Here is a 17,422-nt window from a genome sequence, read left to right as displayed (position 1 = left end):
GGAGGGGAGGTGTGGATAGTTACCTGTGCTTGCACACATGCTTCTTGGTGGCTGCAGCAGCAGCCTTAATGTTTCATGCCCATCTCTGGTGTCCGCGCTGATAGCTGTGGCTCACACCCATCTCTGGAGCTTGTTTAGGCCGTGCTCTGAATCCCCTCTCCTTGTGCACCCCGAAACAATGATCTCTTGCCTCTTTGGCAGTTCCAGACTTTTCCCTGGACTCCCTCCTGGCTAGCTGTGGCACACTTGCCCCCTTTAGGCTGTGTTCATGCAGCCAACCCCAATCCTCTCCCTGGGATCTGAGCTCCGAAGCCTGAGCCTCAGCTCCCATCCCCCACCTGCCTCGGCGGGTGCGCAGACAAGCCTCTCAGGCTGGTGAGTGCTGGTCGGCACCAATCCTCTGTGCAGGAATCTTTCTTTGCCCTCTGCACCCCTGTTGCTGCGCTCTCCTTCATGGCTTTGATGCTTCCCCCTCCCCATCCCCCATCTCCACCAGTGAAGGGGCTTCCTAGTGTGTGGAAACATTTCCTCCTTCACAGCTCTCTCCCAGTGGTGCAGGTCCCGTCCCTATTCTTTTGTCTCTGTTTCTTCTTTTGCCCTACCCAGGTACATGGGGAGTTTCTTGCCTTTTGGGAAGTCTGAGATCTTCTGCCAGCGTTCAGTAGGTGTTCTATAGGAGTTGTTCCACATGCAGATGTATTTTTTATGTATTTATGGGGAGAAAGGTGATCTCCATGTCTTACTCCTCTGCCATCTTGAATGTCCTCCCCAAAAAGGATGATTATTAATGCACGTAGCTTTGTAGGTCTTAAGGTTGGGAATTCAAAGGGGTTCCCCTCTTATCATTTTTATGATGAAAAACCATGAATGACTCAAGTTGAGATTTTGGGACAGAGGGGGACTTTTGTGAAAATGAGAGAGAGAATTGAGAAGCACTCTTAGTATTTCCAGGGAGTATAGGAGGATCCAGTTGGTCTCGGTGAGCACAAATTTATAGTTGGATCAGTCTAACTAGTTGTAGGTACTTATAAGGTAAAGAGGCAGAGAAGGCAGACATTTCTGATTATTCAAAGTAAGGTTTTGTTTGATGTAGGAAAGGATAGGAAAATGAAGAAAGGACTTAGAATAATGACCAAAGGGGCAAAATCATTAGGATTAGGATTACTAAGGATCAAAACAATGGGATTAATAGTAATTAGGATAAAAATAGATTAAAATAAGAAGGTCTGTATCCTGGGGGTCCTGATGAGGTTGGTATAGCAGGGCATGATTAAATGAATCAACTTGGAGGATAGGAGGCTGTTTTCAGAAAGTGAGATGAATGAATCCATTATTTCAGAGGAGAAACTGAGTCAGGTGATGAAAATATGCATGTATGCTTATGAAATATGGGGTGAAGTGGTGTTGAGATCACTGAAGTGAGATAGTGAAATAACTGATTTGATAGGTTGGTGAACTGATCATACAAATGAACATGAAAAGCATTCAGGTTGATTGTAGGCCCTGTAAGAGAAGATGAAGTTCAAGTGGTTGTATCACCAAATGTCATGCTCCTTAAATGATTAATGACCTATGAGGACAGGAGAGAAGAAGATAGACCTGGGATCCAGATTCTGAGGCATATATGAATGAAAAAATAAACATGCTACTCATGAGAGCACTCAGTAAGGGATGTTACTATTCAGGAGTATATTAGTCAGAATAAGCTAGCATATGCTGCTGAAATAAACAGCATCTAGTTCCCAGGGGTTTACATAACAAATTTTTATTACATAAACGTCACTGTAGGGTGGAGAGACTCTCTAGGACAGCTTTCCTTTATGGGTTGGCTCAGTATTCCTGCATGTTTCATATTATGTCACCTGCATAGCAAGGTAAGTTTTCCACAAGTAAATGAAAATAGCATAGAAATTCACATACTGGCTTTTAAATACTTCTCCAAAGTGATGCAATGTCCCTTCCACTCACATTTCATTGGGCCATGAAAGTTAGATGGTCATACCTAACTTCAAGGGGGTAGCAAGACATATATATTCAGGAAAGCAAAGAAAATAAGAAATGTTCTCCATTATATAATTTGACATCCTTTATTGTAGATTAATTGACCATAGGTGTGTGGGTTTATTTCTGGGCTTTCTATTCTATTCCATTGAACCATATTTCTGTTTTTGTGCCAGTACCATAGTGTTTTGATTACTGTAGCTTTGTAGTATAGTCTGAAGTCAGGGAGCTGATTCTTCTGGCTGTTTTTCTTTCTCAAGATTGCTTTGGCTATTTGAGATCTTTTGTGTTCCCATACAAATTAAAAATTTTCTTTTGTTCTAGTTCATTGGTAATTTGATAGGGATTGTGTTGAATCTGTAGATTGCCTTGGGTAATATAGTCATTTTGACAATATTGATTCTTTGAATCCAAAACACATTATATCTTATAAGTGGTACCGGGAAAAATGGACAGCTACATGTAAAAGAATGAAATTAGCACTTTCGGAGTTTGAAGAGGTGAGTCTGGTCTCAAAATGGAGGTAAAACGGCCACCCGGCCGCCCCCAGCCCGACTCCAGCTGTCGCTGCCACCACCAGGGGGAGGAGGGCCATGATCCAAAGGAACCAGAACAGTTGAGAAAACTGTTTATTGGTGGTCTGAGCTTTGAAACTACAGATGATAGCTTAAGAGAATATTTTGAGAAATGGGGCACACTTACAGATTGTGTGGTGATGAGAGACCCCCAAACAAAACGTTCCAGGGGCTTTGGTTTTGTTACTTACGCTTGTGTTGAAGAGGTGGATGCAGCAATGTGTGCTCAACCACACAAGGTTGATGGGCATGTAGTGGAACCAAAGAGAGCTGTTTCTAGAGATGATTCTATAAAGCCTGGTGCCCATCTAACAGTGAAGAAAATTTTTGTTGGTGGTATTAAAGAAGATACAGAAGAATATAATTTGAGAGACTACTTTGAAAAGTATGGCAAGATTGAAACCATAGTTATGGAAGACAGGTATAGTGGAAAAAAGAGAGGATTTGCTTTTGTAACTTTTGATGATCATGATACAGTTGATAAAATTGTTATTCAGAAATACCACACTATTAATGGGCATAATTGTGAAGTGAAAAAGGCCCTTTCTAAACAAGAAATGCAATCCGCTGCATCACAAAGAGGTCGTGGAGGTGTATCTGGCAACTTTATGGGTCGTGGAAGAAACTTTGGAGGTGGTGGAGGTAACTTTGACCGTGGTGGAAACTTTGGTGGAAGAGGAGGCTATGGTCGTGGAGGTGGTGGCAGCAGAGGTAGTTATGGAGGAGGTGATGGTGGATATAATGGATTTGGAGGCGATGGTGGTAACTATGGTGGTGGTCCTGGTTATAGTAGTAGAGGAGGCTATGGTGGTGGTGGACCAGGATATGGAAACCAAGGTGGTGGATATGGTGGCGGTGGTGGAGGATATGATGGTTACAATGAAAGAGGAAATTTTGGAGGTAACTGTGGTGGTGGTAGGAGCTATAATGATTTTGGAAATTATAGTGGACAACAGCAATCAAATTACGGACCCATGAAGGGGGGCAGTTTTGGTGGAAGAAGCTTGGCAAGTCCCTATGGTGGTGGTTATGGATCTGGTGGTGGAAATGGTGGATGTGGTAGCAGAAGGTTCTAAAAACTCAGAAGAAAAGGGCTACAGTTCTTAGCAGGAGAGAGAGTGAGGAGTTGTCAGGAAAGCTGCAGGTTACTTTGAGACAGTCGTCCCAAATGCATTAGAGGAACTGTAAAAATCTGCCACAGAAGGAACGATGATCCATAGTCAGAAAAGATACTGCAGCTTAAACAGGAAACCCTTCTTCTTCAGGACTGTCATAGCCACAGTTTGCAAAAAAGTGCAACTATTGATTAATGCAATGTAGTGTCAATTAGATGTACATTCCTGAGGTCGTTTATCTGTTATAGCTTTTTCTTTTTCTTTTCATTACATCAGGTATATTGCCCTGTAAATTGTGGTAGTGGTACCAGGAATAAAAAATTAAGGAAATTTTAACTTTTCAATATTTGTGTAGTTCAGTTTTTCTACATTTTAGTACAGAAACTTTAACAAAATGCAGTTTTGAAGGTGTTTCCTTGTGAGTTAACAAGTAAAGAAGATCATTGTTAATTACTATTTTGTATGAATTTTGCTAAAGTTAACTGTAAAGAAACACCTGCTGACTTGCAGTTTAAGGAGATCTATTCTCCCCATTTCCAAACCATGAAATGAATGGGCTCTGACATGTGGAGAGAATAGATATTTGTATGTTTGCAATGTGTGTTTTAGATAATAGAATTGGGTATTTAAATTAGCATATTTGCGAATTTAATAGCATTAAGATTTACTTCAAATGAAAAATCTCAAAATTCCTATTTGGTTTTTGTGCATTTTCTTTCAAAATGTAATCATATGATTTTAGTGTATTAGCTTTGCTGAGAGTCCTAGCTGTGTTTAGAACATCTCCATTCTGCATTCATCTTGGTCACATGTGAACTGCTGCCATAGTTTTATTTGGGTGTAAAGAATGTCTCCTGCCCTCTGTTTAAATTCTGGAAAGGGATAGTGAATGTCTTCCATTTCCTCCTACCTTAAGAAACATTCGTAAAATCTTCAAAATACAGGACCACTAAGCCTGCTCTATCTGAGCAAATTAGTGGCTACCTTTTTTTTTTTCCCTTTTAAAGCACAAGAGGCCCATAAATCTTCAGTTATTTTCCTTGGTTTAATATATATTTTGCTGATACAAGCTCTCAGAGCAAGAGAATAAAAATCACACATTGTTGAACCGTTAACTGGCTGGCATGCTTTCCTGTTTGTACCCTCTGCATTTTACTGGATGAAACCAAGGATAGTCTAGATATAATCATCCCAAGTGATTACTGCAGTAGAAGTGTAGCACAGTTGCTTAGTACAAACAAGCTTTTCACTTCCTCAGGACCTGAATCCAAATTTGGATAGTCAGAGTTTGTAAAAATCCCAAAAAACACACTGTTATTTCCATGTGTATGCTTGAACCTAAATCATGTTGGTATGAGTTTACAATTTGTTTGGAAGACCCTGGTTGAGAAGAGTCTTAGATAACAAGGTCATGTATGTATGTTTATATATATATATAAACCAATGTCTACTGTTTTGCGCCAGCTAGTGCTTAAAATTTAATTCGAGCCCTAAGTATGTGCCCTGCTGTTATTATTTCTTCGGTAGTTGAACATTAAATTTGAGATTCTTATTTTTGTTTTAAGAAGTACTAAGCAAAACAAGCAATAAAAGGGGGGATGGGGCATGCTAGTGTTTGAATATGCTCTCGTTGCTCAAATTCTGTGCCTCTGTGCATTAATATGTGGATGCATGCAATGCCAGCATGGAAATCGGTCTTCACAGACGCTGCAGTTTTCCAGAAAACACTCACAAACCAATAAATGTAACAGACAACATACCATTTGTTAATGGACATATGTGAATAAGCAGTGTAGAAAATAGGCTAGTTATTAGAAAATGGTTAAGTCTTTAACAACTTAAAGTGTTGGTTATATAAAGGGACACTGTCAATGTTCATAACTTAAACCTGGGTACCTGGTCAAAATAACGCTTGGGAAACATTTTATTAAAATTAAGCTAAATTGTCTCAAGTTCTTTTATTCATATAATAAAGGTTGAAGGAATGGGGGAGATTAACATTTCCTGTTTCTATGTTTGTGAAATTGTTTGACACAACCTTGACAGTATCCTTTAATGGCATATGAGGTTCATTTGTACCGTTAACAAACTTTCTGTGTTCTGGAACTAGTTTAATCGTGAAAATATTGTCAGTAAGTTGATGTTTGCAACCTATAAGCAGGTGAAATCTGTGTATGTGACCTGTTTATAAGTTGTATTAGCTTAGTTCTTGTGAACAGTGTGGAAAAGTTAAGCCATAAGGAGAGTGATTTAACCAGATTTAAAGGACCTAAGATGTGCTTTTTAAGCACAGTGTGGGTCAAAGGAGACTTACTAAGACAGGACTTCAGCAGCTTTTTGAATATGGACAAGTCAGCGTAAATAAAGAATGACAAGGCAGCAGCAAGAGCTTCAACTACAGAGAAGTGAAGGCATGACATACTATGGTGATAGTGAGCAACTTTCCAAAAGCTAGTTAAATCTGCTTATTACAACTGAAATATCGAAGAAAGTCTAGCAGGAAGGAGCTCTTCGGCTTTTGGAACACCAATGAGAGATAGTTGGCCACAGTCACTAGGTCTAGCATTCAGACCTGCAAGGAAGGGCAATAAGCATTAGGCAAGGCTTGAATTTGAATTTTTCACTAATTAAAGAGTAATATTTTGCAAAGCAAAAAAAAGAAATTAGCACTTTCTCTAATACCATACACAAAAATAAACTCAAAATGGATTAAAGACCTAAATATAAAACCAGATGCCATAAAACACCTATAGGAAAACATAAGCAGAACACTCTTTGACATAAATAGCATAAATATCTTTTTGGATCCATTTCCTCAAGTAATGGAAATAAAAACAAAAATAACATAATTAAACAAAATTAATTATAATTTAATAATAACATAATTAAACAAAAGTTTTTGCACAGCAAAGGAAAGCATAAACAAACAAAAATACAACCTATAGAATGGGAGAAGATATTTGCAAACGATGTGACTGACAAGGGATTAATCTCCAAAATGTACAAACGGCTCAACAGCTCAATATAAAAAAACCCAAACCACCCAGTCAAAAAATGGGCAGAAGATCTAAACAGACATTTCTCCAAAGAAAAGATACAGATAGCCAAAAGGCAGATGGAAAGATGCTCAACATTGCTAATTACTAGAGAAATGCAAATCAAAACTACAAGATACCACCTCACACCAGTCAGAATGGCCATGACCAAAAGATCTACAAACAATAAATGCTGGAGAAGGTGTGGAAAAAATGGAACCCTCCTACACTGTTGGTGGGAATGTAAATTGGTACAGCCACTATGGAGAACAGTATGGAGGTTCCTTAAAAAACTAAAAATAGAGTTACCATATGATCCAGCAATCCCACTCCTGGGCATGTATCTAGAGAAAAACATGGTTGGAAAGGATACATGCACCCCAATGTTCGTTGCAGCACTATTTACAAGAGTCAAGACATGGAAGCAACCTAAATGTCCATTGACAGAGAAAGGGATAAAGAAGATGTGGTATATATGTACAGTGAGATATTACTCAGCCATAAAAAGGAATGAAATAATGCCATATACAGTAACGTGGATGGACCTAGAGATTATCATACTAAGTGAAGTAAGTCAGACAGAAAGACAAATATATGATATCGTTTATATGTGGAATCCAAAAATGTGATACAAACGAACTTACATATAAAACAGAAATAGGCCCACAGACATAGAAAACAAACTATGGTTACCAAAGGGCAAAGATTGTGGGAGGGAGGGATAAATTAGGAGTCTGGGATTAGCATCCACACACTACTATATATAAAATAGATAACAAACAAGGACCTATTGTATAGCACAGGGAACTCTATTCAATGTTTTGTAACAACCTATAAGGGAAAAGAATTGAAAATCACTGAATCACTCTGCTGTATAACTGAAACTAACACAATGCTGTAAATCAACTAAACTTCAATTAAAAAAAAGAAATGTTGATGAGCATTAATAATGCCTATGTCAAGTGGTGTACAAAAATTTAAATTAAAACATGTAATAAAAGAAAATTTTACTAAAAGGGTGAAAGATTTTGGAAAGTTTGTTAATCATGGAATGCAAGTTCCAGGGTACACAGTAGATGGGATTGAAAAGGAGTAGTGAAAGAGTGTGTTATAGAAAATAAGTGCCTGTCAGATTTAGAATGGTGCATGGGGAATATAAGTAGATGGAAGGCCTTATTTTAGAACGTTGGCTTAGAAATATAGGAATTATATGCAAGAAAGGATCAACTAGTCATCAGTTTGCCAAAGATCAAACATCCTGGCTTCTCAAATTTGTGCACGACGTTGGTATCAGTAGCTTCAAGGGATGGACAGATCCACTGCAAATGTTGTAATGCATAGGGGTTGGGTGGGACGTTTTCAATGTGGTTCACAGTAATTATACAACTGATAGCTCAGCAGTGTTTTGTTCTCGTAATCTTTTCCATATCTTTATTTGTACTCTGTATTTCTAATTCACATCTGCATATATATTTTAAAACATACTAGCATTCGCTCATTTTAACTTTACTATTTTCAAATTCAATCTTTTACTTTCATCATTTTTATTCCTACCTTAAATTTTCTCTATTTTGATCTTTACTTTATTGAGTTTCCTAGTAACACTTAGTCCTGCTTCCTAGAAGAACTTATTTTCTCCCCTTTTCAATGACCCTGGAGAAATTCCCTTTCACAAACCCATGAAGAATGAAGTATTCTGGCTAATCTCACTTTCACGGGATATACAGACATATGAAAATAAAGAAATTGAATCATGAAGATGGCTAAATACTAAGGAATTAGAATATAATTCTTTTAAATCAATCTAGCCTCAGAGGTAAGACTTTTGGTTTGAAAATACATTTCATGAGAAGTTTAGACTTTAAGAAAAGTAATATGAGAAAAGAACAGTTTTATGGGTCATATGATCATGATACTGTCATCTAAGTCCTTGAGAGCCAGCACTGCCCTACAATTCCGAAGATAATTGTATGTGGCCTACCCCACATTTAATTTGGTAGTTCAGAATTTCTAAAGTGATTTTCAACTGTGACAGTGTGCCATTTTGAGACTGTCACATTGTTAAATGTTAAAATATAGACTATGTGGAAATCAAATGGCTTCTAAACTGTATGCATTTTCAGTAAGCCTTGATAAAAAATAACTTCATTGTTTTAAAATCCATTAGAATAATGGATGTAAATGACTTGTGACATTAATTTTTTTCTATATCCACTTTAGTCCACAACTCTATAACCCATATCAGTCACCCTAAAGTTTCAACATATTAAAAAGACTTGCTGACTGGGGACAACATTATGGCTAACGGTGAACAATGAAGTTGAGAAGGATGTAAGGCAGAGTAGTAGATTAGTAAAGTATCTAACAGAAGTATGGAGCTACCCAAGAGACTGAAGTCTGTGAATTCAGAAAGTTACCAAAATTACAAGAGAAAAGACTGTGGAAATCAATTGAAGAGGCAGAAATAGTTCAGTTGTTTTTTAGATTTGAAACCAACTCAATGTGACTGCCTAATGGAAACAATTAGAATTGATATTTCGTGTCTTGCCTTCTGACACCACATCAACCTGGTGAGAGGCTCTTGAAAAAGGGTTAGATAGCATATAATATATAAACTTTCACCTAAGTATTTAGGAGCTAGGGTACCTGGAATTCAGTTCTAGCTCTGCCACTGCCCAGTGAGGGGACCTACTACCTCTTCATATATCTCACCAGGGAACTGTGTGGTAATAGCTACAGCCTTTCCATCAATACTCTTTGTGCTTTTACTCCATGTAAAACATACACGGAGTTGGCATTTCTGCTGGTCAGAGTGATTTGAAAACATTTCTGATCATTTTTCTTTCCCATTTCTTCTTTCGTACTTTACTCTTCTTTGTCCTTTTATTCTCTTTCTCCTTTTCTTATACAAATGTTTATTGAACAAGTACTCTGTGTTGGACATTGTGCTAGCCTATGAATAGTCCATTTATTTCTTAAGAAACAAAATATATCATCAAACACATGACACCAGTCACTTTTAGTTAAAAGGACTTTTTAAGGTAGATGGTACTCCATTTCCCTCTCTTTTCTCTTTCTTTCTCTCTCTCTCTGTCTCACACACACACACACAGAGAAACAATTAAAGGCAGAGCTATGCCATTTCTCCCATGTAATCCTGCATGATTTATAGGAATATATTATAATGAGAGATTGTTGCTCAGTCTGCAAGGTAGGGGAATTTATGTAGGATTGGCTTCATATTTTGTACTTCAAAAAATGAGAAAGGATATCATTAATCATCCTATCTTCATCTGAATAGTCATTAAAGATGCTATCTGAGGTGCCTGCCACAATTCCTAGGTGCACAGTGGGCCCAGTGACTGTACTTAAACAGAATTACTCCATGGCTTGTATCTATACACATGCTGCTCTGACAGCCGCTGCAATACCCTGTTCACATATGTGGTGATTCATCATTATTTTTGATGCCATGGGGCTTGGCTATGATGTGCATCCCATTTGTCCTGGTAAGCTTGTTTATGCATCATAATCTTGTCCTTCTACATTAGGTTCATTATGACCTGCAGGAGTTCTAGAAGCTTCATGTGTTATTTATGGTTGATCCAGATCGCCTAAATAAGAAGCAATGTTTAGTCTGGGATGCATTTATGCTCCCTGATTTGCATCTTAATAAAGCCTTTATTTCTTTTTAACAATTTTTTTATCATGATATACAGGAAACTGTTTTGCCCCAGAAGCAGAATTTAGGGAGTGTTTCACATTGTGTTTTAATGATAACATTAGGTTCTCTGGACAATTTCCTCAATATGTTCTGGTATTAACGCATAATTGGCAGTTCATAGTACTGTATTCAACTCTGCAAAACTCTCCATGATGAATTGCACACCGTGTGCTCACTTTTGTGCACCTGGCCAAGGTCCTAGATGAGCGGCTTCATGGTTTTGGAGACTGTCCTCTGCCTGCTGACTTGGAAAATGGAGGAGATGAAAAAGATCAGGAAGTTTTTTTGGTGGGGGCCATTGTGTCAGGCCCTGTTCCTCTCCACTGGTCTCTGGTCCCACTTGAAGATCCTCTGGAACATACAGATTTGGGAGGGATGTAATAGTGCTTTTACAAATTTCTCATGGCATGGATATGGCCAGGGAGGAGGACTGGCTTTGGTGCAAAGCAATCCTTGGTTCTGAGAATTTGCCAACAAGTTTATGAATAATAATACAAATGATACTGATGATAATAGCCTTTACTGAATGATTATTTCTATGTGCTGCCTTGCATGTATTAGTTTAACACACACATACCACACATATGCAAACCTTATGACAAATGTAGAATCTTGATCTCCATTTTGCAGATGAGAAAATGGAAGCACGTGCTGTTGAAACAACTTGTTTATAGTCACCATGTAGTAAGTGGCTGAACAGGGATTTGAACAGAGGCAGCCAGGGAAAGTGGCAGCAGGATATAACCTTCTTCAGAGGTACCCAAGGATCCCTTCCCTGCTCTTTGCTTTCTGCCTTCCATAGTCCTGCTGGTCTGAGCCCATTTTGCGAGCTGGTGCCTGATTTGCCTGCATCTCTGGTCGTATGTTCTCCTGATTCTTTCTTTTTGTGTTGTGTCATATTTCCAGGTTTGGCCTCGGGACTAGGGCCACCACTTGCCCTTTTAATACCTTTGTTGAATTAGAAGAGATTAACTTGCTTAAGTCAAATTTCTTTCTATGATTGTACAACCTGAGGAGCCCTTATGTGGCAGCAATGCCGGCTGTGCACACACTGCTCTCGTGTCCACTCACACCCCTGTAACATTGGTGTACACACCACTAACACTGCACACATTCTTGATCCCCTTCCCAGCCCCCTTTGGAGGTTAAAAATTGGGTTCTGAGACCTCAGAGCAGGTGAGGGCTAGCCAGGGCTCAGCCATGTGCATGTTTATATGTATATGCATGCATGAATTCACACACACATGTGTATGTGTAGGTGTATATGTGTGAGATCTCAAGTGTGCACAGCTTTAAGGGCCAGTGTTTATGGATGAGAGCTTCTTTTCCACTTCCCCAGACCCATCTGGAAAGCTCACGATCTCTACTTCTGCTCTCACACACTCATGTAAGTTAACAGAAGTCTAAGATGTAGGGGAGGTGGTGCCTTTGAGTAGGGCACTACTTGAATGCTTATATACCAAACCCTGCACTGCCCTCATTTTGGGGAAGTTTCCCTTTGCGCAGCCTAGAAGACAAAGTCTGCGGCCTGCTGGTTATACAGACTTAAAATTCAGATATTCTTAAAATATGATATTGTTGCCATCGTTGTCATTGTCATACATAATTCAATTTATGTAGCAGCTATCTTACATATATCACATCAATTAATTTCCAAAACAATCCTGTGGTATAGGGGTTATCCTCATTTTACAGAGTTTACAGGCCCAGAGAGGTGCTATGACTCTCCCAAAGGGGCACAGCTAGGGAATAGTGGAGCACTGGCTGGGATCCTGGTTAGTTTGACACCAAAGCCTGTGCTTTCATAAGCTGTACGAAGCTGCCTCTCAATGGGATTATCACAATAAGGTACACAAATAATTCTCTAACTTCCATTTAAATTCTCTTTGCACAAATTCCCAGGAAGATTTTTTTTGTTGTCTTGAACTTTTTGGGTCAATCTAAGAGATGGGATGACTAGTTTTTCCATTTTCCAAAACAAATCAGTACAAATATAGGATGAAGACAATCAATATCTATTGATACATTATCAAATAAAAAATATCAGCTGTAATGCTCTGAATATTAACTCCTCATTTGAAACAACAAAGCAATTTTGTCAATAAACAAAGACGTTCTATTGGGTAAGAAATTTTTTAACTTCTCATTTCTCCTTAATGACAGTGTGTAATCATGCCAGGATAACATATGTTAACTGCAGCGATTACCTCATAACAATCCCCTTTTTCAATTTATCTTTTGCCCACAGTCTCTTCACATCACCCTGCTCATCACCTTTATCCACTATAGTTCACATTTTACACATACGTGCAAGCTAAACTTTTAAGTTTATTATTATTTTACTTGCATGAGTTATAAATCTTTTCGCAGACTCACCTCGGTCTCAGCTTTGTCTTAATGGGATGATTTTCATCTCACCTTTTAATCTTTACCTCCTATTCTAGTTTTTTCCCCACTAACTCAAATTTGCTGCTAATTTACTCCATCAACTAATTCCCAAGCCACTCATATCTGAAACTAAAATCCATCTAAAACCCAGAAGTTCATTTACAATCCAAAGTTACTGAAAAAATAATAAGGAAAATGATAAGCCCAATTTAATCCAACTGATATTTATTGAGTTCCATATGTGAAGTAGTAGAAGCCAGGTACTATCTGAGGAAGAATAAACAAATGAGCAGGGGGCTGAGGTCAGGTGAGGAACTGCTGGCTTCTGTGATTAAGCTTTGCAAGGAGCCATAAATCATGGAGATGATCAGATGTTCCTAGAAGTAGGAGTGTGGGTTGGATTATGTGATTAATGACATTAAGGAATTCTATGTTGTTAGGACTCAGAAAATTAGAAGTATAACCTATGCAAAATAATCTCTGGAGATGAAATTGTAAAGGGTTAAGAGAGTGGGTCGACTGAGAAAGACAGATGATGTAATGACCACAGCAAATACAGTGGAGCTAAATGAGGCAGAGAAGCTTCTGGTCCAGCATTTCCACCAATCTGTCTGTGCAGGAGTCACCTTATATGAAGGAAATGAATTCTGGAGAAAGGTCCTATCAGACAACATAGCCTAATAAACCAAATGGAGGTATATTGAGAAACTCTGATTGTATATTCCAAAAGTGATACTTTCATTATTAATGTATTTTTCTAGATATCTCTGAGTCATGCAAACAAATATTTTAAAAACAAATTAACCTAGGACAAAATGACCATTAAATTTCAAGTCTCTAGGATTGGAAGTTAGGAAGGCAGGACCGCTTTACCTATTCTCACTAGAAGAAGACTTGTATAAAGGTACTATCTCTATTTTGATAAAGGTAGTTGACAATTCTTGTTCCTTGGGAAATTGACATGCTCTGCCCATAGTTTCCAACTAAAGAATATTTGCCAATCTGAGAAATGTATGCTGTAATGTAGTTTTCAAACAAGTATTCTTTGTTTTTTTTGATACTTTCTACTTTAATTATACCATAGTATATTTTTTCCCCTTTGATGAACATGAAAAATATACTACTTTGTTACTGCATTTTAGTCTTGGTATTGAAATTATAAAGTCAATGTACAATTAGTTTGACCACTTTTTGTCCTAAGTGTACTGAAAATATTGAAGTATAAAGAGCTTTCTAAGACTAACTGCATGTTCTCCCCAGAAAAGTTTGAGAAGTTGCTACAAAGGAAGAAACACTTCCCCTCACTGATTAGCAAATGCCAATTCCATTATAAATATACATGCATGTTGACCTTTTAGTTTGTTTTCCAGAGTACAAATTCAGTAGAGCCCCCATTCTGTTTCACATGCTGTGAAGGTATTTTGGGGGCATTGGAACACAAATAGGAATATCAATCTACCCACTTCATGTCAGAATCCCTGTATGGAGCCTTGTTTCTGGCTCCTCTGTGGTGCCAGAATAGAGCTCATGCCAATCAGCAAGTCTGGGGTTTAAAGATTTCTTCCTACTGCAGCTCTGCAAGCTTAAATCAAGAGCAGATTAGAGTCTGCTCTAATACTGAGTGGTTTATAAAGTCTTCCTTTTTGACTTGAAAAACAAATATGCCTGCATTTTCAGACTGTGTGTACATTGATGCAGGCTTGCATAATACAGCTGCTAAGCTAAAAAAACAAAACCAAAACCCCAATTTTTTTTTCCATAGACAGGAAAGACTAATTTTCATGTGTGTGATTTTGAAGGACTCTGTTAAATATGGCACTGCCAATCAAAACACAAATTGAGAGATTGAATAACATAGCACTTCTGTTTAGAAAGGCATTTTCAGATTCCTTGTACCAAATTTTACTCTGTATGTTCAGCAGTGGCTGTATAATTATTGCTTCTATGTACTGACATGCCAGAGTTAGACACTGTGCTGTTGTGTTTATACTTTGTATATATTATTTATAATTCTCACAACAACCCTGAAAGGAAGACCTAATTTCCCCAATTTTAACAGAAGAAGCAGAACTTAGAAAAGTATAAATTCCAGGTTCAAATTCTGATTCCCCACATGTTCTTGGTATAATCTTGAGGGAGCTTCTTCAACTCTTTGGGCCTCAATTTCTTCATCTCTAAATGTGGACAAAAATATTATCCATTCATAGATTTGTTTTGGAAATGAAACGAGTTAATTATATGAATGGACAGACATATGTAAAGATCTATAGTAAGCATTACACATGTTTGCTATTATTATTATAACAGTACCTTAATTGACTACATTTTTTATTTCCTGACATCTAAGAATTTTTCAATTTTTAAATTGTTTTGCTTTAGGCACCTGAGGTAGCAGAGAATAAAATGAAACTAAAAGTACTTGCTCTTGTGCAGCTTTCATCCTAGTAGGGATGGACAGTTAAGAAAGGATATAAGTAAAATACATAGCATGTTATATGGTGAAAGTGCAAAAGAGAAGAACAAAGCAGTGAATGAGGACAGAGGGTCAGAGTTGGGGCTTCTATTTTTAAATATGATGATCAGGGGAAACCTTTTTGAGAAGAGCACACCTGAACAAAGACTATACATAAAGAGATGAAGGAGTGAGTCACGTGGGTATATGGGGGAAGAGCATGCTGGCCATGAGGGAAGCAAATGCAAACACCCTGATGTGAAAGTGCACCTGACAAAGTCTGAGGAGGAACAAGATGCTCAGCAGGGTAGGAACAAAGGGGAGTCAGATTATAGGAGATGAGAGTTAGCAAAGAGCTACACTTTACAGGACCTTGAAGGCCATTGTGTAAAAACATTGGCTCTTAATCTGAGATATTGAGCAGAAGAGTGATATGATCTGACTTATAAATTTCCCTAGAATTCCTGTGGCTACAGTGTTGAGAATTCACAGAAAGAAGCAGAGAGACCACTTCAGAGGCCATTGCAATAATCTAGGCAGGAGGTAATGGTGGCTTGGGCTAGAATAGTAGTGGTGGAGGTGGTGAAACATGGTTGGACTCTGGAAATATTTTGAAGATAGAGTTGGTAGTATTTGGTGCTGGAAGGGATGGCATGGAAATATTTTGAAGACAGAGTTGGTAGTATTTGGTGCTGGAAGGGATGGCACGTAAGTGTGTACATGTGTAAAAGAGAGAAGAATCAAGACAGACTGAGGGTTTTGGCCTGAGCAACTTGGAAGCATGGAGCTCTTCTTCACTAAAAAAGACTGTGGTAGAGGTTTGGAAAGAAGGACCAACCTGGGAGTTCAGTTGGGGCATTCTACCCTTGAGATGCCTATTAGACATGCATGTGGAGATGTTGAGTGGCAGTTTGAAGTTGAGAGGTAAGGCCCTGGCTAGAGATTAAATTTGGGAGGCATCAGCATAGAGACAGTATTTAAAGCCTTGGATGAAATCACCAAGGAACGGGTATAGCGGGAAAATAGATGAGGCTCAGGGACCAAGTCCTGTGTTACTCCATTATTGAGGTTGGTGAGCTGTGGGGAACTAGCACACAGACTGTAAGAAGTAGCTGGTGAGTCATGAGAAAGGGGAGTGTGGAGTTTTAGAAACCATGTCTAGGAGRAGCAAATGCTTAAATGTGTCGAATGCTCCTGATATGTTAAGTAGGATGAGGGTTGAGAATTGACTCCTGGATTTAATAATGATGAAGTCATGTTGACAATGATAAGAGTAAGAGGACTTTTCATGGAGTCATGGAGGCAAAACTCTTATTGGAATGAATTTAAAAGAAAATAGAGAAAAATTGGAGACACAGGGACTTCTTTCTAGGTGTTTACTCTAATGTGAGGGAGGGAAAATGGTCTGTAGTTGGCAGGGGAGGTGAAATCAAGAGACAGTTGTTGTTCATTTTTTATGGGAGAAATAATACCAGGTCTGTGTGATGATGGAAGAGAGGCACAGGAAAAATTAACTTAATATGCAAGAGAGAGAAGAAACCAGCTGGACCAGTATTCAAGCAGGCAGGAGTTAATGCTATCTATTGCAAAGTAGAGGAGTTAACCTTAACTAGGAAGGAGGGCAGTTAATTCAGAGGAATGACAGAGAAAGAAGAGAACAGAGTTGCATAGTGGGGTGGATATAGTAGTAAAACTTGTCAAAGTCATCTGACTGTTTTATTTTTCTCAGGGAAAATAAGACAGAAGTTCAGGGAAGAAGGATGAGCAGGGTGTCCTGGGTTTCCTGTGATGAAGACATGCACAGTAATAAAAGGCATTATGAAATTAGTCCTGATGGTTCTAAGGCTAGCCTGGACCATCAGTGTTGAGGCAGGATAAAAGGATGGCAATCTTACTTGGAGTTGCAAAGTTTTGGCATTTTCACTTGACACTAGGCAGGGAGGGTGTAAAAGACCATGGGATGGGCTTATTTCTAGCACTTGGGAATCCCTCTGAACCCTGCAGATGAAAAGCTGGAGAGGGAAAGAGGATAATTTTACTTTGAATATGCAGGTCTCCCTGTGTGAGGCTTCCTCTTGGCCCCTGTTAGTGGGGAGAACTCTCCCCCAGCTCATTGCCCCATAGTTCCTCAA

General features: G+C 38.5%; 1 pseudogene; it reads left to right on the top strand.

The window, feature by feature from the left end:
- Window positions 1-2,512: 2,512 nt before the first annotated feature.
- LOC113611063 (heterogeneous nuclear ribonucleoprotein A3 pseudogene) lies at window positions 2,513-3,855 on the top strand (annotated as a pseudogene).
- The last annotated feature ends 13,567 nt before the right edge of the window (window positions 3,856-17,422 follow it).

This window comes from Aethalodelphis obliquidens, unplaced genomic scaffold (assembly GCF_003676395.1).
Source record: "Aethalodelphis obliquidens isolate GAN/ISIS:26980383/991018 unplaced genomic scaffold, ASM367639v1 scaffold67, whole genome shotgun sequence".
In the NCBI taxonomy this organism is placed as follows: domain Eukaryota; kingdom Metazoa; phylum Chordata; class Mammalia; order Artiodactyla; family Delphinidae; genus Aethalodelphis; species Aethalodelphis obliquidens.
Note: the sequence above shows the minus strand (reverse complement) of the source record. Positions and strands in the feature narration are given on the sequence as shown.